Below are 24768 nucleotides of genomic sequence, written 5' to 3'. Positions count from 1 at the left end.
TACTAAAGATGGCTGTGGCTAGAAATGCAAGGGGTGTTTTCCAAAGTTACTTCTTAACAAAATAAAGCATGGAGACAAGGGTGGATGGGCGAGTTTGGTTTGAACAAACAAAATAAAACAGCGTGATGCCTAGATACAGTTAAAGTGGAGGTCCACTCATTCAACCACATTGTAATGTGAATTATGGAAAAAAATATGTTGGAATTTCTGCAGAAAGTACTTTTTTTTTTTAAAGTTGTTTTCTTTGCGACTTCTGGTTGTGGCCGCCTGGGTGATTACGTCACCAGCCCGGCCCTTTGACTCCTGGGATATGGATGTCATCAATCCCAGGAGTCTTTGGGCAACATCACAAGATTTCCTGACCTGAAGTGATGCAATTGGCGCCATTAAAAAAATAAATAAAAAAATAAAAAATAAAAAAGCTATGGTAACCCGTAATTAAACTGAACACGGAGTGACATTACTAGTACTAACAAGCATTGCGGAGCTTAAAAAAAATAAAATAAAACGAATTATGGGGAATTGAGCTCCAGTTTAAGTCCCTCTTTTATGGCCCTGTAATCTATTTTATGCATGCAATTTATGTTATATATGGGGCTAACGTGCCATAGAGAATAGTCACTGTACCAAATATTTCAGCCAAGAGACGGGCCATGGTCAGACCTGGCATAGGTTCAATCACTTTAACACTCGAGCACCAGAGGACTGCAACCCAATGCATTGCAAGTGGTTCTGGAGTGGTTGTGATGCAGCCCCATACACCTGATAAGGTTGGCATTCGGTGATGGTACTGCCCACTAAATGTAACGGGGTGAGAACATTTTTGCGTCGCTCCGTGAAGCAAAGCATGGCGGCCACAGTATGCATACACCCCATCAGGCTGGCTTTGCAGTTTAAGGGGGGGCCCCCCCAATAAAAACACAGCTCAACCGCCAGGTTTAACCAAAGCCAACAGCAAATATAAAAAGGAGTCCTACAGGTTCATTTATACCACAATTCCTGCATTTAGTGTGCAGTTCCGGATGCAAGTTTACATGCATTTGTAATGTGTTTGCTGTGAGTCTGCATTGCGTTTTTACACATTTTGTATATACAGTGCGTTGAAAAAGTATTCATACCCCTCAAAATTTTTAACCAAAAACGTTAATGTATTGTTTTGGGGTTTTATGTGATAGACCAACACAAAGTGGCACATAATTGTGAAGTGAAAGGAAAATGATAAATGGTTTTCAAATTTTTTTACTAATAAAATGTTTGAAAAGTGTGGCGTGCATTTGTATTCAGCACCCTTTACTCCGATACCCCTAACTAAAATCTAGTGAAACCAATTGCCTTCAGAAGTCAATTAATTAGTAAATATAGAGTTCATCTGTGTGAAATGTTATCTCAGTATAAAACACAGCTGTTCTGTGAAGCGCTCAGAGATTTGTTAGAGAACCTTAGGCCCCTTTCACACTGCTGGCACCCCAGGCGTCAGCAGTAAAGCTTGATTGTCATTTTATCAGCGATATTCAGCCGCTAGCAGGCGGTTTTAGCCCCCGCTAGCAGCCGAGTAAGGGTTAAAAAACAGCCACGAAATGGCGGTATAGCCACGCAGCCTCATTGATTTCAATGGGAAGGAGCAGTTTAGGGAGCGGTGTATACACTGTTCCAAAGATGCTGCTAGCAGGACTTTTTTTTTTTGCCTCCTGCCAGCGCACCTGGGGGCTTTCACATTGGAGAGACAGCAGGGCACTTTGCAGGTGTTATTTTTAGCGCTGTAGCACCTGCAAGGCGCCCCAGTGTGAAAGAGGTCTTAGTGAACAAACAGTATCATGAAGGCCAAGGAACACACCAGAGAGGTCAGGGATAAAGTTGTGGAGAAAAAAGTTTAAAGCCCACCTTCAGTAATTTTCTCATCTTTCCATCTCTTATATCTTCTGCCCTTGCTGTTTTAACTTTGGATAGTAAAAACATTTTTTGTGCCAGTAAATATCTTATACAGCCCACTTCATGTTTCTTGTGTGGTCATTAGCCTAGGCAAATTATAATATTATACAATTATATATATTTATTTTTATTTTTTTTATTTTTTTGGGGGGGGGGTTCTAGGTCATTTTCTAGCAAAATAAAATCCGTTTTAACTTGTAAGCAACAAGTGTCAGAAAAAGGTTTGGTCTTTAAAGCGGGGTTCCACCCTAAAGTTGAACTTTGGCTCATCAGAACCCCCCCCCCCTCCGGTGTCACAGTTGGCACCTTTCAGGGGGAGGGGGTGCAGATACCTGTCTAAGACAGGTATTTGCACCCACTTCTGGGCATAGACTCCCACGGGAGTCTATGCCTCCTCCTGTCCCGGTGCGCTGTCTGCTGGGACACACATGGGTCCCAGAGACAGCGCGGACCATTCCTATTGTGCTGCGCGACTCGCGCATGCGCAGTAGGGAACCGAAGCCGCATCGCTTCACTTCCTGATTCCGTCACCTAGAATAGCGGCGGCAGCAGCCGAGCGATCGATCGGCCTTGGCTGCCGACATCGCTGGACCCTGGGACAGGTGAGTGTGCATTTATTAAAAGTCAGCAGCTGCAGTATTTGTAGCTGCTTGCTTTTAATTTTTTTTTTTACAGTGAAATCCCTCTAAGTGGTTAAAATGACCTCATCTACAGACAGAAGTTCATTCCTTTGATCCGATTTTAAAAGAACGAAACGTTGTTTCTCTTTATCTCACCTGAGCCATGTTGTGATAAACTTAGTAGACAGCCTGTTTTTGAGGGGGGGGGGGTGGTTGACAGCTGTCTGCTTGAGCAGAGGACCCTCTGCACTGAAATTGAGGAAATGCTGTGTTAAGATTACGAGGGGGGGTTGAATCGCGATCTCGATTCTTCCACGTTTAATCGTGCAGCTTTACTACAAACTGACAGGCCCGGCAAGGAGAGCGTTATTCGGAGAAGCAGACAAGACCCATGGTAAATCTGGAGGATCTGCAGAGATCCACAGCTCAGGTGGGAGAATCTGTCCACAGGACAACTATTAGTCGTGCACTTCACAAATCTGGCCTTTATGGAAGAATGGCAAGAAGAAAACCTTTGTTGAAAGAAAGCCATAAGAAGTCTCATTTTCAGTTTGCGAGAAGACATGTGGACAGTGCCGATACTGATCTCCTGGGGGCCCTCTACCTGACCAATCATGCCGTGAGCTATGTAAACCATTTGCCGTTGCCACACAGTCACACCTGACACTTCAGTGCTCCCAATACAATCCTCCCTCCTTTAAACAAAACAGTCAAAGAATAAGTACAACAATATAAAACAGACATGTATATAATATATGTGTGTGTATAGTTACATATCTGAGTGCAGATCCCCTCCTTACATCAGGGTCCCCAGAGAGCCCCTCCTTACATCAGGGTCCCCAGAGAGCCCCTCCTTACATCAGGGTCCCCAGAAACAGGGCCAGACTGGGATTAAAAACCAGCCCTGGAAATAATTTCATACCAGCCCAACAAAATAGCGTCATTATTTTCTGGTTCATAAAAGGAAAAAAACATGCATTTTAAAGCACATTTGAAGAGTGCATTATATATAGATAAGAGAGACGTGGAATTTACAAACCGCACCAATTTTTTACTGGCCTAAAATGGCAGTTTTCAGTGCAAATATCAATATTTAAGCTATAAACATGTAGCTAAAGCTATTAGCAATGTGTTTAAGTTAAATAAAAGTCAAAAAACATTTCTCCATTTACATGAAGGTCAGGTTAACATAACCCAGCACAGAGTTCCCCCTTACAGCAGGAGTCTGCAGGATTCCCCCTTTACAGTGCAAGGGAACTCTGACATAAACAGGAATATTGCAGATCATGATCCAAGCAGGAAATCTCAAATAAAGGGGGGGCAATGGTGAGCAGAGACCCCACTTATATCAGAGTCCACTACATTACCCTTTACATCAGAGTACTCACTTACATCAGGGTCTGCAGCATTGCCCTTTACATCAGAGTTCCCCGTTGCACTTTAAAGGTGGAATGCTGCAGACTATGATGTAAAGGGGAACTCTGAGAATGTGGGGAGGACTCCGGTGACCAGAGACCACCTTCCGCAGAAAGAAAACACTAAGATAGGGGGTTTACTGCTATAAGGGGGAAACCTTTGCATCAGTGTCCCTGACCTCCTCTCAGGTGCACCGTGCAGGGCTCAGTCAGTTGGCTCCAGCTTGGTGGCTCTGGTTTTATCACAATTTCCTCTCCACAGTCCACACATGTCTGACTCCTCCCACTCTTGACTCCTCTCCAGATGTGATATAAGACTCTTGTCCCTTGACAAGACTCTTGATAGTCAGAGGCTGCTGATGGTATAGGAGAGGTCAGAGGCTGTGGGGGGGGCATCAGGAGGTCAGAGGCATAGCACACGCCAGACGAGACCTCACTGAGCGCTACTGCTTTACTTTTAAAAATGGCGCCGCTCTGTGCCATCGTGTCACTGCGCATGCACTCGCCTTTCCGAAAATTGCCGAGCGTGTATGGGCTTTCGCGAGCATGGCTGACTTCGGAACAGCACTGGCACCTGCGCAGTTGCATGTCAGCCCAGCCGCCATATTTTTTTCAGACATCGCTGCCCCCACGGCAGCGGCCCCAGGGGCAACCAGTCCAGCCCTGAGCAGAGCTGATCCGCCCTTGGGGGCCCCCCCCACAGCGGTGGGCCCTACCCAGCTTGCGTAGTCAGCGTATAGGGCGGATCGGCCCTGCATGTGGGGGACACAGCAGACATGTGGAAGAAGGTGCTCTAGTCAGAGGAGACCAAAATTTAACTTTTTGGCCTAAAAGCAAAATGCTATGTGTGGTGTAAAACTAAGGCCGCGTACACACGGGCGGATTGTCTGCCCAACTTAGTCTGCTGAACCGTGTTTCAGCGGACAATCCGCTCGTGTGTGGGCTTCAGCGGACTTTTTCAGCGGACAGTCTGACGGACTAAGTCTTTCGGAATTTCCGTAATTTTGTCCGTCCAAACTTGGTTTTGTCCGTCCAAACTTGGTTTCAGCGGACAGTCCGCTCGTGTGTAGGCAAGTTGGACGGACTAAGTATGGCGCATGCTCAGAAAGGATTTACACGGCCGAAGGTTGCATTGCAGTGTATTGGACGTCGTTTTTCTAGTCCCGTCGTACGTGCTGTACACGTCATCGCGCAAGCTTTCAGCGGACTGTCTGTTCGTCGTGTGTGGTCAAGTCCGTTCATTCAAATGTTGGACGGACTGTCTGTCGGATTGTCTGACGAACTTAGTTGGGCAGACAATCTGCCCGTGTGTACGCGGCCTAACACTGCACATAACCCTGAACACACCATCCCCACTGTGAAACATGGTGGTGGCAGCATAATGTGGGGATGCTTTTCTTCAGCAGGGACAGGGAAGCTGGTCAGAGTTGATGAGAAGATGGATGGAGACAAATACAGGGCAATCTTAGAAGAAAACCTGTTATGCCGTGTACAAACAACTGGACTTTGACAGACTAGGTCCGACGGTCTTCCCGACGGACTTTCGGCGGAGTTCTGACGGATTTTCCAAATGAACGGACTTGGCCGCACACAAGCACACCAAAGTCCAATGGATTCGAACATGATGATGTACGACCGGACTAGAATAAGGAAGTTCATAGCCAGTAGCCAAGAGCTGCCCTAGCGTCGATTTTTGTTCGGACTAGCATACAGACGAACGGATTTTTCAACTGGACTGGAGTCCGTCGGAAAGATTTGAAATATGTTTTAGTCCGTCGAAAAGTCTGGTCGTGTGTACGCGGCATTAGAGTCTGCAAAAGACTTGTGACTGGGGCGGAGGTTCACCTTCCAGCAGGACAATGACCCTAAACATACAGCCAGAGCTACAATGGAATGGTTTAGACCAAAGCATATTCATGTGTTAGAATGGCCCAAAGTCCAGACCTAAATACAATTGAGAATCTGCAGCAAGACTTGAAATTTGCTGTTCAGAGACACTCTCCATCCAATCTGACAGAGCTTGAGCAATTTTGCATAGAAGAATGGACAAACATTTCACTCTAGATGTGAAAAGTAGAGACATCCCCAAAAAGACTTGCAGCTGTAATTGAAGTGAAAGGTGGTTCTACAAAGTATTGTCTCAGAGGGGCTGAATACAAATGCACACCACATTTTCTAACTGGCGGGACTGGCCAACAGCCAATCGAATTTCAATCCCGTGCACTCAGAACTTTTTAAAAAGGGAAGCCAGGGAGGGTGGGAAGGAAATAAAGGTCTGTGAAAGCAACACAATGGTGTAAACTAAACTCATTGAAATACATTTATTTTTCTGGCATACATATTCACATAGCTGCCAACTGTCCCTGATTTGGAGGGACTGTCCCTGATTTGGAGCAATGTCCCTCATTCCTCCTCATTTGTCCCCCATCAAATCATTCTCTGCAGCCATTACCTTTTGTACCACCCCCTCCCTTTAGAATGTAAGCTCTAGGAGCAGGGCCCTCTTGTACCTTTTGTATTGTACTGTAATTGTGTTATCCCCCCTATACATTGTAAAGCACTGTGTAAACTGTTGGCGCTATATAAATCATGAATAATAATAATAATAATAATAATAATAATAATAATAATAATAATAATAATAATAATTTGTCCCTCATTTTGGTCTGATCTATAGAGTTGTATATAAAATGCACTTTTTATCTATCAAAAAAGTGTTTCCCAGTGCTAAACCTTTCAACCAAATTATAAATTGCTGCATTTGTAGATTTCAAAAGCCAATATAAAGGAATAGTAGTGGTATAAAAAGCACTTGTGGGTTTAACCAATCTTTTTTTTTTGTACAATTGTCCTTTAAGGAGGCGTGACAAGGGGTGTGTCCTATGCCTGCATACTTTTACTGATAGGTGTCCCTCATTCCCAGCTCAAAAAGTTGGGAGGTATGCATTTGTACTGCATTTAACCCCTTTTCGCCCTAAAGCTGAATGACAGCTACAGCGTGGGCTTACTTTGCCCAGAGGGTATCTAATGACATCACCCCATGATCGCGATTCCTGCGATTGACGAGTCCTTCGGAATCAGCTGATCACAGAGCGGAGTAAAGGGTTCAATGATAGCTGATCACGGATATTAACACAAGCCAATGATCAGCTTTTCTTTCCTCACGCTGAGAGCATGAGAAGAGAAGGAGAGAGCCGATAACCAGCTTTTGTTAAAGGGACATCAACAATGATAATTAGGGCACACTGCCCACCAAAGCTGCCAATCAGTGCAGCCTCATCCGTGGTGCCCATCGGTGCCGCCCATGGGTAGAGCCCATCAGTGGCCATCGGAGCAACCTCATCAGCGCACATCAGTGGAGGAGAAAAAAAGTTACCCATTTGCAAGATTTTATAATAAACTATGAAATGTATTTATTTTTTTTCCCCATCAAATTTTTCTGCCTTTTTTCATTTGTTTACAAAAAAAATAAAAAACCCAGTGGTGAATAAATCCCACCAAAAGAAAGCTCTGTTTGTGCGGGGAAAAAAAATTGTAACATGGGTACAGCGTTGGATGACCGCGCAATTGTCAAAGTGCAACAGCGCTGGAGGCTGAAACTTGGCCTAGGTAAGAAGGAGGTGAAAGTGCCCAGTAGGCAGGCGGTTAAACTGTGCTCATTGCATCTGGAGTAAATGAGCCCCTATGAGTGCTAGCAACTATAACAGCAATGGCTCTGTACATGACTAATAAAGGCTGCTCACTGTCATAGTGAAGGAGTCCGTACCGAACCTCTTTTATATCCAGCAGATACCAGCTTTCACAATAGCACAGCGGAATAACAGCCTCGAATTTTATAAATTATACCAGAAGAACGTCAATGAATATCAAACTGCAACTTACCAAGACTGAAAGCAGCACTCAGCAGTTACAAGAGCACGCAGAGCTCCTCACACACCTGTCTCCGGAGCCGGAAGCGCGCGGCTCTATTTATCACAAGCAGATGTTGGTCTTCAGAAAAATGTCCGCCCGGCCGTCCGAACAGAACAAAGAGAGGAGACATTTCACTTACTGGAACCAGACACATTTCCCTAGTCACTGAGAACACACTGAGAACACACTGCAAGGAAGACCACTTATTTCCTCATAGAGAGGAGAAGTGAACGGAGGGGTGTTCCTAAACAGATAAACATATAAATAGATAAAATAAAGGCGAGAACAATAGTCACTGAAACACAAAACTCAAAATACAAACTTCAATAAAGAAGAGATTGTCTGTTTTAGAAAATGGAGTATTCTGAAAATTCATATTTGATGACTTAATCATGGAGCCTCTCCTGAAACTTATTGGTATATTCCAGTGTCCAATATATGTGCATATTGGTAATCTTTGCATCTGTAGTGATTGAAATGCAGCCAGAGAGCGACAAGAAAAATATAAAATAAAGTAAATTAATCACTTCAAAGATGTCATGCTATAAAATTGCACGCACGCCCGCACAACTGCGACAAATGACGCAAATTTTACTATCTATAGGCGCCCCTTTAAAAGCCTTTACAGGAGAACACTTTAGATGTACAGAGGAGGCCACTACCCATGATCTGATGTTCGCGGTGATACCTCACATGCGTGGGACGATCATGGTTCGCGTACGGTCAGGATTGGCGCACGCATTCGCCCTTTGCGCGCTAGCACAGGAGGACAGGGGCACTTTAATTGTTTTTTCTTAATTATTATTAGTTGATATATATATATATATATATATATATATTTTACACTGTGGCTTTAAATGTATTTTTTTTATCTCTTTTATTGCTGTCACAAGGAATGTAAACATTCCTTGACCCCAGATCCCTCCATAAGAATACCTGTCAGGTGCCTTCTGTCACAAGACCCCAGATCCTTCCTTTCCACTTGAAAGCGTTCAAAACGCCAAGATCAGCGTTTTTGAATTTTCTAAACTGGCGCCTTTAGGACTCCAGTAAACTGGAAGTGATGTCATGACATTGCTTCCGGGTTTCTACATCCGAGACCCGATCAAAGCCGAACCCGGCTTTCTTCTGGTCTCCAATCAGCCAGTGGACGTGCTGTCTGGACTCCCAGTGGGACGGGAGAGCCTGGGTGGGCAGCAGGAGAGGGGAGGATGTCCCCTCCTGCTGCTTGTAATAACAACCAAGCAGCAGCTTAGCAGCATCCGTGGTTATTACAAGAGAGCCAATCATCGGCTCTAAAAACGGTACAGCTACAGGCATCACTCTGGGACAACCATTTGAAGTCAAATGACGTACAGGTACATGATTTGGCAGCAAATTGGCATATGGGAGCCTGATTTTGCACACTCCAGTTTTAGTAAATAAACCCCCAAGTGTCACATTCAACACTCATTGCACAGACATGTTCCTTGGCTGTCACCATCAGGAAACTCACCCTTAGCAATGACAAACAATTGCTGCTGGAGAATCAGCAGCACTGCAATTCAAAGAAGGGTGCAAACAGTATTATCCAAAAAATAAAATAGGGCAATTCTTTATCATATGCCGTGCTTTAACAAACTCAATGTCATTCAGTTCCAGGATCTGCGTTGACACTAAACCTGACCCCAATTCTTTATCCAAATGTAGCTGTACCCTCGTGAGGGCTCCTGAGTGTTGTAGTCCACCTGTCACCCTGCCCAGCCAGGCACACAATTTCCAGTCACTTTTTAGACAGAGAACAGTCCACGCACTTTGTTTTTTTTATTTTGTTTTGTTTTTTATTGAGGGGAATTAAGTTTGGCTGGTATAAGGGAATATGGGATCCCCACTGAATTGCAGAATATTTACATGGGACCAACTATATACACTCCTTGTATGTACACTCCAGTCTTCACTCCAGGACAACGCTTGCAGACTATTTCTCCTCAATTCCTCCAGCACATTTAATGGCTTGAACTTCCAGGATCAACTAGCACAGGTTTAGGCCTGGAATTGGCTCAGCCAGGCCTTGAAAGCTCCCTTTATGGGTAGGGACTTAGGATCCCTATGGTGTAGCGAAAATATGATGATCATTGGTGCTAGTTGTCCTACACGTGCTACTGCTCCCAGTACCACCTCTTTAGGCCGTGCCAACCCACATGGTTGCAGTTTCGTTTCTCTCTTCTGCCCATTCTTCCACAGTCTACTCTTCTGGTTCTGCACCCATCCCAGACTTCTCTCTCCCAGTCCTCTCAGGCATGCCTCCCCAGTCCTCCTAACTGTGCATCACTCACCATCCCTCCCGGCTGTGACCTGTTGTCCAGGACACTTGTCAGGAAAGACAGGTCTGCAGTACACTTAGAGGTTCTTGGTGTACGCACATGCGAAACGAGCGCATTGGCACATCGGCGTACACACATGAGCATCGATTTATGCCAGGTGGGCTATTTAAACTGAGCTTCTGCATAGACTCATTGCTCTTTGGTCTACAGCTTCTGTGTGTTCTGACCTGTTACTTGTTCTCACTAACGCTGTCTGCTTGATACTCCGACCCAGGCTTGTTTTGGATTCCTCTTCTGCCTGCTGCTCTGTTTATCTGCCTGAACATTACCAACCTGGCTTGCCCGACCCTGCTCATCCAGCCTGTCATGGCTCTGCTCTGCAACCCGCATCTAGATCCTGCTCTAGCTGCAATCCAAGCCTGCCATGGCCCCGGTCTGCCTACGACCACCTGCCCGCCTGCTGCACATCCATCCATGGACAACCAGCCATACAGACTACAGGACTGATCTCAGGCACTCCTACGCCATCGTGCTTCTGTGGCTGCTGTGTCATCTTCAGTAACCCACAAGCTGGTGTGGTACGAGTGGATCTCCTCTACACGTCAGGCTCACGAACCAGGTACGTGACAACACCTCCACATGTTCTCAGAGGGTCCCGTCCACACCCCAGCCCAGGCCCAAGGTCAACCCCCCAGTCTGGGGAGCTCCTTCAAAGGTCACCGATAGCCTAGCACTCCATCTCCAGCTTCTTCACGAACAACTCCTCCCCAGCTCTGCTTACCCTAGGTATTTAAGGAGGCCTGTCCCCTGCGAGTCCAATTTGGGGATTGGTCAGGGCTCCTTAGAATGCCCCAAACAGCTCCACCTCTCTGTCCAGAAAACATCAGAACATTCTGGAAAGAGGTGAGAGGCCTCTAATGATGATGCTTGTGAGTCACCAGCTCTACACTGGGCCACTCCCAACCCAGTTTAAAACAAACACCAGCTAGGCCTGCCTAAATTTTCCTATTCTGCCAAAAAAAAACATCGACATCTATCTAGAAACCTGGAGGGTGCTACACAAACATATCCCTAACATAAACCCATAACCAGTGGAGTACCATAGGTGGTACAGTCTGCCCTGGATATGGTCTTCAAACATGTGTATCATCTGTAGCTACTGGAGGCCAGTGAATTTTTTTTTGGTGTACATGCAGCCCTGAGGAGGTTGATCTTCTCCCAATTGTGCCTGCAAGGTTATTGGGTTCTGATGCGAAGGTCACAAGGCAGAGTCAGAACCATCAGTGCCATGGCGGAAGAGTCTATCCTTTCTTGGGTAACTAACCACTGATACCAATTATCTTTTGACCTCCCACTGACCATTAATGTAAGAGAGCACTTTACCACTGATCACAAAAGTAATGGGGTTCTTCTCCACTGACAACCAGTGTAATTAAGGAACACTTCTCTACTGACCAACAATGAAAGGGAGGACATCTACACATACCATCAATGTAATGCCCTGTACACACGGTCAGAAATTTTGACGGAAAAGGTCCGATCGGATTAAACTGTCGGAAAATCCGATCGTGTGTGGGCTCTATCGGACTTTTTCCGTCAGAAATTCGGACGGAAAAAATTTGAGAGCAGGATCTCAAATTTTCAGACAAAAAAAAAAATCTGATCGGACCTTTTCCGATCGTTTGTAGAGGATTCTGATTGGACAAAGTGCTCAGATCAAATTACAAGACCAAAGCTATTGGCTACTAGCCTCAACGTAGTCCCGTCATAAGGAACGAATGTCATCACGTACCGAACAATCGGATTTTCTGACAACTTTGTCCAACCGTGTGTATGCAACACCAGTTTAGGACAAAATCCTTGGGAAAAAATCCGATGGATTTTGTGGTCGGAATGTCTGACCGTGTGTACAAGGCATAAGGGGGCACTTCTTCATGGATCACCAGTGTAAGGGATAACTTCTTTAGTGACTGACGCTCAATGTAAGAGAGCCCTTTACCGATCACCAACGTAGTGGGGTTCTTTTCAACTGACCACCAGTGTAAATTAAGGAGCACTTTTTTTCTCCACTGACCTCCAATGAAAGAGAGAACATCTCCACACACAATCAGTATAAGTGGATACTTTTCCACAGACCATAACTGTAGTGAACACTTCTCCACTGATCACCAATTTGAGAGGACACTTCTGTGCTAACCATCAGTGCAAAATTCGGTTCACACTAGTGCGGGCCATGCGTCCTGCATTTGCTTGGGCACAGCAGCCCATTCATTTGAATGGGATACTGTGCCATGTGAACCACATAAAAAAGGTGCATGCAACTTTTTAAAAACATGGCCGCAGGGAAATCCAGCCTGGTCCTTTTAACCAGGCAGGTTTCCACACATGTTTCACGCACACTGAGATGCTTGGAGGTACCATTCAGAATAAACAGCAGCACCACGCATCTTGCAAGAACAGTACGATTCGCCTGCAGATAAGTGCAGGTATCGATGTGATGCACCTGGAACGCACTAGTCTAGTTTGAATCTAGCCTAAAGGAGAATTTCTTCCAAGAAGATCAATCTAATGCCGCATACACACGACCACATTTTTCGACGGACTAGGTCCGGCGGACTATCCGACGGGCTTTGCAGCGGAGGTCCGCCGGACTTTCAAATGAACGGACTTGCCCACACACTATCACTCCAAAAGTCTGACGGATTCTAATGTCATGACGTACGACTGAACTAGAATAAGGAAGTTCATAGCCAGTAGCCAATAGCTGCCCTAGCATCGGTTTTCAGCCGTCGCACTAGCACACAGACGAGTGGATTTTTCGACCGGACTTGAGTCTGTCGGACAGAAATAAAACATGTTTTATTTCTAGGTTTGTCGAACTTTTGGGAAAGAAAAGTCCGCTGGAGCCCACACGAGATCTAATTGTCCGATGGATTCTGGTCCACTGGACCCAGTCCATCGAAAAGTCAGATCGTGTGTACGCGGCATAAGAGAACACTTCTTCACTGACCACCAATGTAAGGGATCACTTCTTTACTGACCACCAGTGTAAGTTCTCCACTGTCAACTAATGTAATGTCTCTATTGACCACCAGAGTAAGAAAAGGGGCACTTCCTCGCTGATCACCATTGTAAGGGGGCCCTTCATTGACCACCAATATAAGAGGACACTTCTCCACCAGTGCATTTTACATGCACAACCATTCATTTCTAGGGAAAGTGTGTTTTGTTAGAAACTACATCAAAGATATGGGCACCAGATTTATTTTTTTCACGCCACATTAAAAGGCAAATGTGTGACTATCCCCCCAACACTAACATAACATTTCCTAAGACTGGATACATATATTCTTGCCTTGGAAATGGCCCCAAACCAATCCCACACCAAGTTGTCTTACTTTCCAAGATTTTGTTGCTAGGACATTTGCCTGGAACACTACACCCCTAGTGCTTTATGATCTAGCTTCTCTCCAGGGTTTACCCCTCCTTACTCTATCCAAAATTACATTTTAAGTGGAATTGTTTTTGGTTTACTGCTAACTTTTATTCAGATTGCAGTTCTCCTCTAAAAGTTTTTCTTTTTTACATTTCGACATTGCTTCAAACATTCAACGTGAAAGACAAACTTGGCTAAAAAAATGCCCCTTAGGTCCCTCCCACCCTATCACAGTCAGTTTTTAATGTCAGACCGCAAAACGCATTATTCCAAAGCTACAAGAAAGTTGCATGAGAAAGACATCGAGGAGTTCTGATAGAGCCTGTATCAGCTGGAGATCAGACATTCATCAAACAGAGGAGCTCAGGATGTCTGTAGATATGTTCAGGCTCCCTCACTGATCTCAGTCACTCAACAGCTGAAAGGCTTTCATATTCACAGTATCTACCAGCAGCATAAAGTCCTTTCTTTCCCTCTCAGTAGTCTGACTGATTGCATTAGCCCCTATTTGTGACTTCAAGCATGGCTTTTCACAACTTTCCCGGAAAGCCTGTTTTTTCACTGGATAAATTTGATTCATTTAGATCAGCGTCTTGGGCTGATTTTATTTGGCAAGGACAAGGAAAATCGCGTTAACACCAAGTATGGCAGTCGTTTTTCTATTACAAGCTGCAGAAGTAATCTAGTAGGAAAGGAAAGAAAAAGGTTAATGGTAATTTTCTGAAGTTTGTGAAAAAAATGCTTTGCTTCTATGGTGCGTGTTTTTTCTCTGACTAAGGAAATAGCAAGAATTAGAAATAAAATGATCCAAAATGATCCATTGGGTGGAGAACTTGATCCCTTTTTAACTATAAGTATCACATTTGTTTCACACCAAATCATTGGTACCAGGCCAGTCATTAATCACTGATTTGTCCCAAAATTCTGGTGCCAGATACTTATTGGGGGTTATTTACTAAAGAAAAATCTACTTTGTACTGAAAGTGCACTTGGAAGTAAAGTTGCTGTAGATCCGAGGGGGACATGCAAGGAAAATAAAAACAGCATTTTAGCTTGCACATGATTGGATGATAAAATCAGCAGAGCTTCCACTCATTTCAGATCTTCCCCTTAGATTTAGAGCAACTGCACTTCCAAGTGCACTTGCAGTGCAAAGTGGATTTTCCTTTAGTAAATAACCCCCATGGCGTCTTGGTGCTAAAACAAGTGCAAATATAACTGACTTTCTACATAGCGTGACCTGAAACCTTAATCTGACTCTTAAGCCTCGTACACACGATACGATTGTTGGCCAACCGAGCGTCTGATTTTTGTCAAAAGGGCATGTGCCAGGATCTTGTCTTGCATACTTACGTTACACAATTGTCATGCCACGTACCACAAGGAATTTCAGCTCTTGAGTGCCATCCTTTGGGCCGCTTCTGCTAATTTCGTGTTTGGTGAGCATTAATTACCAGCATGCGTGTTTGTACTTTCGTGTGACGAATTTGTGTGCTGACCATACGAAAATCAAACCGTTGTCCGCTGAAAATTTACTAGCCTGTCACCCAACATTTGTTGGCCGAAAGTTGGACAACAATTGTCCAAAGAAGCGTACTAATGGTAAGATTTTAGGACAACAGTCTGTCAACAGACAGTCCACTGCCAACAATCGTACCGCGTGTATGAGGCTTTAGGCTGGGTTCACACTGATGCGAATTGGATACGGGTTTCCCTGCATCCAATTCGCATGACAGCTCCATGACGTCCGCGGAGCGCATTGCACAGGGGTCCTGTGCATCTTTGGCTCAGTTTTAGGTCCAAATTCAGGCAAACATCCAGGCCTGATTCATCCATGGAACGGAGAACAGGGACGCATCTGACCCCCTGCTGTGAGCCGCATCTGCACACAGTGTGAACCCAGCCCGGAAGTGAAAGAAAAGCTTCAGTCTAGCTATTCTTAAAAGTGTTCCTTCCCCCCTCCTCTTACCTATCCTGCCCAACCTGTATAAAAAAAAGTGTGCACTTCAATTGGCCATACATTTTTGTTGTTCAGTGTCCATAAAGCCTCATACACACGGTCGGACTTTGTACAAACTTTTCCGTGGACTTTTGTACAAAGGGCGTGGTCCACAAGTTTGTATTGCATACACAAGGTCGGACTTTTTGACAACAAACACGAACGTAGTGACGTCACAACGTACTGATGCCACTTCAAAAGAGGACATTCAATGACTCCAGTTCCACCTTTGGTCAACTTCTGTATTGTAGTCTGATCTTTTGCATTGGTTCTGAGCATGCGTGTTTGTACCTTGTACAAAAGTCCGATGCTTTTGCGTACACACGGTTGGACTTTGCTCCATCGGACTTTTTTTGCCAGAAAGTTTGTCCGTTCGCACAGCCAACAAAAGTCAAATGAAAACAGAAAAAGTTTGTCCGATGGAGCGTACACACAGTCGGATGTTGCTCCAAAACAGCTAATTTGCATGTTTGTTGTCAAAAAGTCCGGCCGTGTGTACGGGCCTTTAGATTTACCTTCAACTATGTAGTGCAAGGGCCTGCCTGATTGCATACAAATTGAACATGTATAGGTCTGACCCCAATTATATATGGTTTTGGTGAATCTAACCGCAATATTGAACAAGAAAATTGTATAATGTATGGTCAGCCTTACCAAATTTTATTCGGTCTGGTCACATGATCTTGCGGTTCCGACTACCCTGTGTCAGTTGGTGGCTGCTGCAGGAGGGAGAAGGAGAGCACTGATAACAAGTGGCATATGGGAGCCTATGAGGGACATCACTGCTCCCCTAATTTTCAGCCATTGTCGAGCGCTCCTTGAGCCGAAAATGCTGGACTATGTAACTGGCCTGGGGCAGAACAAAAATAGGCAAGTACACACTTTTTTTTTTATACAGGTTAGGCAGAATAGGTGGGTGAGGGATTTTAACAATAGTTCAACTTTGCCTTTCATCCACGTTAAAGCGGAACTTCACTCAAAAAGTTCCACTCCTCATCCTTCACATTTGGCACAATTTTTTTTTGTAGGAGAGCGGGTACCTCTGATGTAACGGAAACCTGCCTGTGTTACATCAGAGGGGTGCGGGTCACCCCTACGTCACAGGGAACCCCGGGTTTCCCCTTGCGTCAGAGGGGGGCGGGGTCAGGTGACGGGTGGCCCCGCCCTCCGTATATTAGAAACGTCAGCCGCCGGAATCCTTGCAGTGTCTCCTCCACGGAGACAGAAGAAGGACGGAGGATTCGCTGCGCTGGATGAGATGAGACATCGCTGGAGAGATGACCGTCCGTCGCTGGATAGCAAGAGTGGATTACCGCCGCTGGAATCTTTTTTTTATTTTTTTATTTTTAATAAAGGAATTTTTCAAAAGTGTGTTTGTTTTATTTAACCATTTTTTACACTTTCTTTGTGAAATGGTAGGGGTACTTTTGTACCCCCTTACCATTTCAAACAGGGGGGGGCCGGGATCTGGGGGTCCCCTTGTTAAAGGGGGCTTCCAGATTCTGATAAGCCCCCCGCCCGCAGACCTCCACAACCACCGGCCAGGGTTGTGGGGATGAGGCCCTTGTCTTCATCAACATGGGGACAAGGTGCTTTGAGGGGTCACAGACCCCCAAAGCATCCTCCCAATGTTGAGGGCATGTGGCCTGGTACGGTTCAGGAGGGAGGGGGGCCGCTCTCTCATCCCCCCCTCTTTTCCTGCGGCCTGCCAGGTTGCGTGCTCGGATAAAGGGTCTGGTATGGATTTTTAGGGGGAACCCCACGTCAATTTTTTTTTAAATTTGACGCGGGGTTTCCCTTAATATCCATACCAGACCTGAAGGGTCTGGTTATGGATATTTAGGGGGAACCCCACGTCAAATTTTTTCTTAAATTTGAGGCAGGGTTCCCCTTAATATCCATACCAGACCTGAAGGGCCTGGTAATTGAATTTGGGGGACCCCCACGCTTTTTTTTTTATTTTTTTTATTTTTTTTTTATCAATGACTTTCAATGAGTGTTCTCTGTATTACGGGAGCCGACAATTCATAATAGCTGCGAGTGATTTTAAAGGACTTTTTTTCCTGCATAAATGACACTTTGTGCAGGGACAATTCTAAGCACGGGAAACATGCGCCCCTTCACAGGCATACTATAGACAACCCCCCCCCCTACGAAATTTAAAGGAATATTACACTTTTATTGTTTCACTTTAATCATTATTAAAATCACTGCTCCCGAAAAAACGGCCGTTTTTAAAACTTTTTTTTGCATTGATCCATGTCCCCTGGGGCAGGACCCGGGTCCCCAAACACTTTTTAGGACAGTATCTTGCAGAATCTTTTCTCTCTGTCAAATCTTTTTTCTCTGTCGAATATTTTCTCTATATAATCTTGGACTAATAGAGGTAAGGTTAGGCACATTCGAACACAGGTTCTATAGACACAGATTGTTGTCAGAGTCATGTCGAATCTCCTATTCTATATCGAACTGTTGTAACAATGAAAACGAAAATAAAGCATTTATTTATGTCGGATCTTTCGTTTTTCGGATTTTGTGCTTTCGTTATCGTTTGTCAAAACGAAAACGAAAATAGCTGAAATTCGGACGAAAATGCATTCGGACGAAAACGAATGCACATGTCTAGGCCAGGATAAGGAGTCAAAGGCCTTATTTATATCAAGGGAGAGAAGCATGGTTTCCAGAGAGCGAGTCTGGGCTATATGTTGGAGTTGAACTATACGTCGTATTGCATCTCCCGCCTGTCTCTGAGGTACAAAGCCCACCTGATCTTTTTTTATTAACCGGGGAAGAAAAGAGTTTAATCGATTCGCCAGGATTTTTGTCAAGAGTTTCATATCTACATTAATGAGTGAGATAGGCCTGAAATTGGCCCAAGATGAGTGGTCACGGTCCGGTTTAGGAATCATCACCACGTTTGCTGTCAGAAGATCAGGGGTGAGAGGATAGCCGTTTTTCACCGAATTGTACATTGCCACCAGGTGGGGAGCTATCACCGATGCCAGCTTCCTATAAAAAAGCGCGGTATACCCGTCAGGCCCAGGACGTTTGCCCACCTTGAGTTCTTTTATTGCTTGTAGAACTTCGGAGAGCTGAATATCTCTGTCCATGAGGGTAACGTGAGCCTCCGTTAAGGATGGGAGCGAAAGGCTTTCCAGGAAGTCCGCCGTGCCCCGAGCCACACTCCCCCCTGGTGCCTCATATAGCTTCGCAAGGCGAAATGCGAATTCCTCCAGGACATGCTTTGGGTTTCCCGATAGGACATTGTGTCGATCCCGTAGGGTTATCGGGTTCAATCTAGGAGCAAAGGTTCGGAGTCTGTTAGCTAACATACGGTTTGGCCTATTTGCTCTCACATACCACCTCTGGCGGGACCAGCGCAGTACACGCTCAGCGCCCTCCGTGAGACACAGATCAAGCTCCGATCTAGCTAATTCCAGCAACTTACGGTTGCCCGGAGTGGGGGATTGTTTAAAGTTCTCTGATAGAGACACCAATCGGGACTCAAGCTCTTTTTGCTTTGCTTCTCTAGCCCTCTTACGGGCCGAAGCCAGACCAATTATCCGACCCCGCAACACCGCTTTATAAGCCTCCCAAAGGACCACCGGAGACTGCACCGAGCCCAAATTTTCACGAAAGTAGTCCTCCGAAGCCTTAACAATATCTGCTGTCACCCCCGCATGTGAAAGAAGGGAATCATTCATCACCCAGGGAGAAAACCGAGGTCTATCTAGGATAGAGCGACAGACTACTAACACTGGATCATGATCCGACCAAGGGACAGCCAAAATTGAAGCCGATACCACCAACGGAAGATGACGTCTGAGCATAAACATATGGTCTATCCGTGAGTGAACCTGATGGGGGTGAGAGTAATGGGTGTAGTCCCTGCCCTGTGGATGGCACTCCCTCCACAGGTCGACCAAGTCCAGCGCCAGTAAGGAGGACGCAAATTTCTTAGCCCCTGCCGATTGTCCATTTCTCTCGGGCGGATGCTTATCTAGTTTGGGATTTAATATAAGATTAGAGTCACCTGAAAGAAGGAGGGTGCCCCTGCAGTGGGACATAAGCAGGGCGCAGACATGGGTCAAGAAGGGCCCCAGATTTACATTCGGGGCATAGTACATAAGTATGGTAACCTCCGTGTCATGAATGGTGCCTTGGAGCAAAAGGTACCGTCCGTTAGGGACTGCAATCTGTTTAGTGCAACTAAATGGAACAGATTTTCGAAAAGCCACGAGAACCCCCCTTTGTTTAGTGGGAGCATTTGCAAAAAATACCTGAGGGAACTGAGCATCGAAGTACTTAGGATGAGAGGTCTCGGAAAAATGCGTCTCCTGTAAACAAGCAATGTCAATTTGTTGCTTGCGCAGATATTTAAAAATCTTCACCCTCTTATGGGGTGAGTTCATGCCCTGAACATTCAGGGACAACCAGTTAATCGTCATTGGGACAGCACTGGATGGCCACCAACCTTGAACCAGAGCACACGCCCTGCGAACCCAGAGGGGAAGAAAAGGGATAGAAGCAGTGAAGGTAGAGAGGGAAGAAAGAAGTAATGTATCACATCAGGAAAGGTAGTAGAGTCATGCAATGCTGTGAACAAATAACTCTGTAACATTAAGGTTGCTATGAGTCGTGGGTTAACCATCCCACTACCTGGTCGGGTGTTGATTCGAACGTTTGTTCGGATCAAGTACCACATCATGAGGGTGCAGTGGTCCGTCGGAGACCACTTGGCTTAACTGAAACCATAACCATGAATATAAAGAACATGTCAACAATGGCATATAGATGTAAACCCCAAGAACTAGTAAAAAACTGAAAACAATAACTTAAGACAAAAAGAGAAAAATTTCACCATCCGCCTCCCCCCCCCCCAAAAAAAAACAGGTCAATACATGTGGTGACCCCCCTGTCCATAAATAATCAACATGAACCCGGTGTCAGCTAAGTGGAACCCAAACAATGCCTCAGTATACAGAGATCAGGACCATGAGGGGCGAGGGGAAAAAAAAAATAAAAAAATAAAAGAAGGGGGTATAAAAGGGAATGGGGATTTGAAAAAGCCTATGCGATTTGGGGGGGGGGGGGGGCGGCAGTCAATACCAAAAGTGCATCATTTGTCCAAAAAATAAAAATAAAAAATAAAAGGACCAAAACAGGTTCCCTGCCAGTCATCAGCAGCTGGCAAGGTGGATCTTTACCGTCCAAAGTTGAAAACCAGCACAGTCTGACTGTAATCAAATACCGACCAGCTTACCACTCCTCAGTGTCGTGGGTCGGAGGTGTCTCGCTCCAGTCTCCTGGTGGCGTTAGTCGCAGCTTGTTCAAGAGGCTGAGGTCTCTCTGCTGTACAAAGGCAGGGAAAAAGAACAAAAACAAAGCACAAACTTGCAAAAGGTAGGGACAACATTTTTATAGCGATGTCCGTCCGTAGAGGCTTCATGAAACCTCTGAGCCTTGAGAGTGCGGAGGGCTTGGGATCCGTGCTGTGAGGATTGTGAGGATCTCGGTGGGGCCCGGGAGGGACCCGGTCGGGCCACTGCTGCTTCGGGTTGAGAAGGAGGGAGGTCAAACTGTAGCTCCTGGAATTGCCGCCGCAGATCCGGCAAAGATGAGGCATGAAACTGACGTCCCAAATGATAAAAGGAGAGTTTAAAGGGGAACCCCCACCGGTAGCGGATGTTTCTGGCTTGCAGGATGTGCAGATAGGGCTTCATATTCCGTCGTTTAGCGATAGTGACCGGGGAAAGATCTGCGAACAATTGGAGGGAGTTTCCCTGGAATGTAATGTCCGGTAATTCCCTGGCCGCCTGGAGAAGCCGTTCCTTGGTTCTGTAGAAGTGAAATTTTATAATCACATCTCTAGGGGGGCCCTCAGTTGGTTTGGGAGCGAGGGACCTATGGATCCGGTCGAATTCCAGGCGTTCCGTGGGAATATCAGGCGCAAGCTCCTGAAAGAACGCTGTAGCTGTACCCTGGAGATCCGTAATGGTCTCTGGGAGGCCGCGAATACGCAAATTTCCTCTGCGGGCCCTATTTTCTGAGTCCTCAAGTTTGTCCTGGAGTGTTACAAGTTCCGCATTCAGTTTCTCCACCTCTTCCTCATGACCCTCCAGTACCGTGGTTGTTAGGTCCATCCGTTCCTCCAACTGATTAGTGCGGTGGCCTAGCTCCTTAAGACCCTTCACCAGTTCAGCAGACAGTTTACGAGAGGCCGAGGTGATCTCGTCCCTTACTATGGTGCGGAATTTCTGTAGCAAAGCATCAGAGTTAGTGTCCACAGGGCTGGCTAGGTTAGAGGGAAACTGTGACAGGCTATCGTCAGAGTGCTGTGTGGTGTCATCAGGTTCCGGCGGTTCGGGCGCCATCTTACCCTTCCCTTTCGCCTTCCCACGGACCGGAGAGGATTTCTGCTGTGATCTGTTGCGGGGACGGTTCCGGGGTGTATTATACATACCCGCCGGTAGCCCAAAAGCGCATGCAGTAGTTGGGGTAGATGTGACAAGAAATGCTAGATGAATATGCCTTATCAGCCAAGTGAAATGTTCTGACGGCGCGGTGCTAGGGAATTACGTTGCCATTTTCCCTGCTACCGCGTATGCACTCCCAGGTTAAGGTGTATGTTATCACATGTCCATCTCTAGGCCCTCCAGGGCCTCTATATACTGGGTGGATGGTATGCAGTACAGGGGGGGAGCAGAAAAAGCCTTAGGAAGTGTGAGGGGCCTGTAATGGTGGACTGGGTGTACCAAGATGGCCACCGCCTACCTCAGTCTGCAGTGTGTCCTCAGTGGTATTGTGCGGGCTGCCAACACCGGTCCTCTCCACCGAATTCCACTCCCAGGCCTCAGGGGGGTTCCTCCGACACCCGATGGGTGGGTGCGTGTCACCGCTGTCCGCGCGGCCCGCGGTACGTGAGCGCGGAGGCTCCGGCGTCCCTGTAGGCCGCAAGATGGCGGCCGGCGTCCAGGCAATGCAGCAGGCCTCGGGCCTAATCGCGGGGCTCCGGCCGGACCGGAGCAGTAATACCGGGATAATAACGTTCCCGGGACTCTCGGGGAGTAGGCTGAGGTGCCCGCCGGCCCGAATCTTGCCTTGGAACGGCGGATGGATGAGGATTAATTCTCGGCCGGCGGAGCTCAGCCGAGATGCGTCCTCTCCCCAGCACTTCCGGTCACGCCCCCCCCCGTTGGATTTTTTCAGACGGATTTTGGCCAAAACTTGTGTTGCCTGAGTTGTCGGAAAATCAGATTGTTCAGAACGAGGTGACGTTCATTGCGTACGATGGAGGCTAGAAGCCAATAGTTTTGGTCTCATAATTTAATCTGAGCATGCGTGGCACTTTGTCCCTCAAAAGTCCGATCGGATTTTGTTGTCAGAAAATTTTAGATCCAGCTCTCAAACCTTTTCCGTCGGAATATCAGGCGGAAAAAGTCAGATAAACCCCCCCCACACGATCGGATTTTCCAACAACATAATCCGATCGGATCTTTTCCGTCTGAATTTCTGACCGCGTGTACAGGGCATTATAATAGAAACATTTATGATTTATTCCAGCACAGGGTTTTTTGAGTTTGATGTTGGTGACTTTACCTTTGTTTACTGCATTCAGAGCAATATAGTTTGCTCCATGCTCACAGTCTGCAACTGGACAATAAAAGAGCAGCAGGAGAATGATGAGCTTATCCCATTGCTCTGTCCTCCAATCAGTTGGTTCCATGTCTCCCCACATGCATACAGCACACTCGATCTTTCCCTAGTGCTGCCCTTCTCTACTATTATTAGAGCTTATTATTATTATTATTATAAGAGGCTGATGCCAGGCTAAAACATACCCAAAACATTATCCCACATACAACTGCTAAATAGAATAAAATAATTCTAAAGAAAGTACAAAAAAAATGTTAACTATCCAGAGTACACTAGTGTTAAAAAATACCGGTACATGTATTGATTTTTTATTGGATAAATAGCTGTATTATTTTAGCTATATTATTTTGTATGTATCCAGAATTTAGCTTTAAGATACTATGTTTATCTTGTTTTAACAAACGGCACTGCCTGAGAGGGTAGGATAGCCTTCTTCTATGCTGTACATGGCTTATACATCAATACATATTTAAAGTACATGTCATTTATATAGCTATTTTTTTATAGCCCTTACTTTAGCAGAAATTATGTTACAGATTTCAGTGCATTTTTTTTGTAACACAAAACAGTATCGACTGTGACTATCCCGCAGGAGGATAAAACTGCTGAACCATTACAGATGATAAGATCAGCATTTTTTCTCTGCAAAAGCCTACTATTTCAGACATGTAGCTGGTACTGCATTATTATGGGTCACCGAGCATGGATTTCTTAATGTCTTTTTTAATAGATGCCTACAGCTGCATAGTTTTACTCCCATCAGCCCTGATCTGGCTATGCTTATGATGTTGGTGCAGCCATAGTGTTGCCAGATCATAATGCTGTAGTCAAAATGTTGAGTATCTCTGCAGATTATATCTGTCAGTATAGGATATCTGTAAATCTTTTAATGAGCCTATGGTGCTGCAACAAAAAAATGTTAAGGCTCTTGTACCTTCTTTAGTGCAGGCCAAGTCCAATTCAATTTTGGATCCAAGTGTGGATGTGCTCCCTACAACCACTACAGTGCTTATAAATGTTCCATGCTAATATCCAAAAGGACACAGCAAACCGCTTTCTAGACTTTACAATCTTTCCAAATCTGAGCCCTCAAAAAATAAAAAATAAAATAAATAAAAATGCAAAAACTTAAAAAAGGCCTCCAACGTAACACCATTCTTCATTATCAAGAAGCAGCCAAAGACACGATTTATTGTGCCCCTGTTGTACTGCATATTGGCAACAGAAGACCTTACCACTTAACAGGAGCTCCAGGCTCCTCCCATAAAATTAGTAAGCAGCTATAAATACTGTAGCTGATAACTTTTAATATAAGGACAATTACCTGTCCAGGGATCCAGCGATGTCCTCACCCGAGGACATGGCTTTGGGTGCAGTTGACGGCATCGTAAGTAAGAGAAACAGGCAGTGAAGCCTCGCGGCTTCACAGCTGGTTTCCTACTGCGCATGCGCGAGTCGTGCTGCTCTTTGTGAATGGTCTCATAGTCTTCTGGGACCT

At 45.6% G+C, this 24768-nt stretch overlaps 1 protein-coding gene across 1 annotated transcript in view; it reads right to left on the bottom strand.

Annotated features, from left to right (window-relative positions):
• CPQ (carboxypeptidase Q) overlaps window positions 1-7968 on the bottom strand; it is a 696853-nt gene extending 688885 nt beyond the window's left edge. The window contains exon 1 of the mRNA XM_077493073.1: window positions 7847-7968. The gene's annotated coding sequence lies outside the window, so the exon portion shown is untranslated. The remainder of the gene's footprint in view (window positions 1-7846) is intronic.
• Window positions 7969-24768: the final 16800 nt, after the last annotated feature.

Source organism: Lithobates pipiens, unplaced genomic scaffold (assembly GCF_037356315.1).
Source record: "Lithobates pipiens isolate NorthernLeopardFrog02 unplaced genomic scaffold, aLitPip1_a1.2 Scaffold_19, whole genome shotgun sequence".
In the NCBI taxonomy this organism is placed as follows: domain Eukaryota; kingdom Metazoa; phylum Chordata; class Amphibia; order Anura; family Ranidae; genus Lithobates; species Lithobates pipiens.
This window is presented reverse-complemented; position numbering and strand designations above follow the sequence as displayed.